This window comes from Pinus tabuliformis, chromosome 8, assembly GCF_031772625.1.
Source record: "Pinus tabuliformis cultivar Carrire ecotype Pingquan chromosome 8, CPIR1, whole genome shotgun sequence".
NCBI lineage: Eukaryota > Viridiplantae > Streptophyta > Pinopsida > Pinales > Pinaceae > Pinus > Pinus tabuliformis.
In genome coordinates, this window is record NC_142294.1 from 211,823,931 (window position 1) to 211,826,976 (window position 3,046).

The following is a 3,046-nucleotide window of genomic DNA, read 5'->3' on the forward strand; positions in this document are numbered from 1 at the left end:
TCAATGCAAGCACCATGATGTAAGGTCATTGCTCACAAAATTTTCATGAGCACAAAGTCTTGACAAGCCTTTCCTAGTTATGTCGCGTTGGGTTTCCCTACCAAAGGGTGATGCAAACCCTGGATTTCCGCTAGGGCGCAATGTCAATCTCCATCTAGATCCTAGAACCTAATGACTCGTCCCCATGGTGCACAATTGATCCTCCTATGAGATTTCGCTAGTATGGCCGACACTACTTTAGGGTTCGAGTAGTCAAGCATAATGCGAACAAGATTTTCACATTCCTCGTGCTACACAACAAAATTTCTTTTGACTTTTCACACCATATCCCCTTCACCTTATAGGCTTAAAAGCTGAAAAGGTAGTCATGTTTGATTAGAACAAAAGTTTCATGTCCTACATAATAAATAACCTTTTACTTTTCATGTTATATATGTCAAAAAATGAAATGGTAGTCCATTTAGGTCCAAGCTAAACTTTTCATGCTTCATGGAATTAGTATGGAAGAATCTTATTGGGCTAGCATAAAGTCTACTTTTCCACAACCATGATAGCTTTCTAATCCATTACACAAGTTTAAACAGTGCCATCACTTTAGAATGCTAAAATTTGCAAGTAGGGTTTTTTTTATTAAATGGGTAATTTTTTTCAAACTGTGGCAAGCCATATACTCAAACCGTAGTCTAAATAGGCCATAATTTCGCCCAAAAAACAATAGAAAGTTCGGCTTGATTTTGAGAAAATTTGGCGAAAATTGTTGAAAACTTGGGTTATGGATTTTAGGTGGCCCAATGAGTTTTGATGGCGTTGAATCCATTTATGCCATCAAAAAATTGGTTTAAACGTTCCCACAATCAAATCAAAATGATAACACACATAGATTTTGGTCAAATGATTTAGTGGTTAAAGAGAAAACTAACAAAGTTCATTCATTTTTAGCATTGCAAACATCTGGATTTTATAAAAAAATTGTGAAATCTTGACTTTAGAAAAACTTGCCAAATTTGGATTTTTTGGTTTAGTTAATGTTGGCATATTTTTACCGATATTTTGGTATCTTAATTTTGTCCATGTTTACCTATTTTTTATTGATATTTTTTCAAATTTTTATTTTTTCAAACCCTTACCAATTTTTGTAACATGTTGCATTCTATATTCTTTTTAAATTTATAATACTAAATGAAAAAACAAGTTTTAAAATGCACATTAATAAATTAGACATGTTTAGAAGAATATCAATAATAGTTAAATATTTAACATTTTTCAAAAAGAAATTAAAATTCATTTTTTAAAAATAAAGTATTTATTTATTAAATATTTTCATTTTTGTTAGATTTAAGATTTTTGTGATCCATAATTTAGAAAATAGTCTTCCAGATTAATCACATTGTAATAATTAGGTAGACATTTCGAACCAGCTAATTAACTCAATATTTTGAAAAACACCCAACGATCTAATTTTTTGAAATTAGACACCTAAAACCGATTCTAAGAAGTTTTGCCAAAGGAAAAAGAATTTAAATTTATTTTATCATTTATTTTGTTCACATGGATTTCTTGTTATGGAATTAAAAAGATCAAAACTCAGTTGGGTTGCACAAATGCTTTGAAAAATTTCATATGCATATTTAAATTTTGTATTCTGGTTTCATGACTTGAATGTCTATTATTCAATATTAACATTCTTGATTGTACCCATTCTTTCAATGATAGAAACTCTACCACTCCTTCAATGACGGAAACTCTACCCCCTGAGGTGTAGTTTTCTTTATAGTGTTAATTATTCCCTAGTGAATCATAACAATAGTAAGAATGTAGTTTAACTTTTTCAGTTTCTTCTCTCCTCATTTTTTATTTTTATTTTTATTTTTAAATTTATAGTTTTTTAAGTGGAGACATTTTTTTTCTTATTTAAATATATCTTGAAATATAAAAATCAATTTATTTTTGAATTTTTTTTGAAAAGTTCAAGCTAGTTTAGGATTTACATCTACCATCTTTACAAATTCTATCCAAATTTTAAATAAAAATAAAAATAAAAATCCATGAATCAAACCAGTGAGAGAAAAAAATCCAATATCCATTAAATTTTGGAATAAAATAGTTATTATGATAGGTTAGTTAACCTTTCTCTCAATAGAAATCGTTATATCATTTATACTCATGTTTATTTTGAAATAGAGCTTCTTAAGTTTTAATTTAATCATGAATAATTACTATGTAGATGGTATGGATTTAACATGATATTTTTAGGAATATTCACTAATCAAAAATTGAGATTCTACAAAATAGCTATCCTCTTTTTGACTTTTTAATTAAATTAATTAATTAAAAAATAGCATACAAATAAGTGTCATGTGAAATGATAACCTTAACATGTAAATAGATTGTGTTGCAATATTATGTATGAATACCATGGTTTACTAATACCACATTCCAAAAAATCCATAACTCATATTAATATGGTCCATATTAATATGACATTTTTTAATTAAATAAAAGCATCCTATTTTCTCAAAATAAATTTCAATCTTTATTCATTTACATTACTAAAAAATATTCATAAAAGTTAAATTACTACCATAAACCTAATAATTAATAATTACTGAGAATTCCAAAATAACCACTCATAATATACAATAATATTTATTATAAAATAACATAAAACTAAACCAAACAAAAAAGTAGTAAATAAACCATTCTAAGTACAATTGTGGAAAACAATTTAAAAAACTTGATGTTAAGGTGAGAAAGTATCAGTAAGTGTTGGAAAAGAAGATTTAAACCAATGTTACAACTTTCCTTGTCAAGAAACAATCGAAATGACACTTGTGGAAAAGCAATGTGACAAACTGGGCATGAAGGTGAGCAGTACCCATGAATATTGAAAATAAAGATTCGAACCAAAAGGCTTACAACTGTCATTACCTTTTTCCTTCCCATGTGATGGGAGAAAAACTAACAACGTCTAAGATTTGTTGGATTCAATATAATTTCTCCATTACTGATTGTATATATAGTTGAATATTTTACTTTCATATCTTCA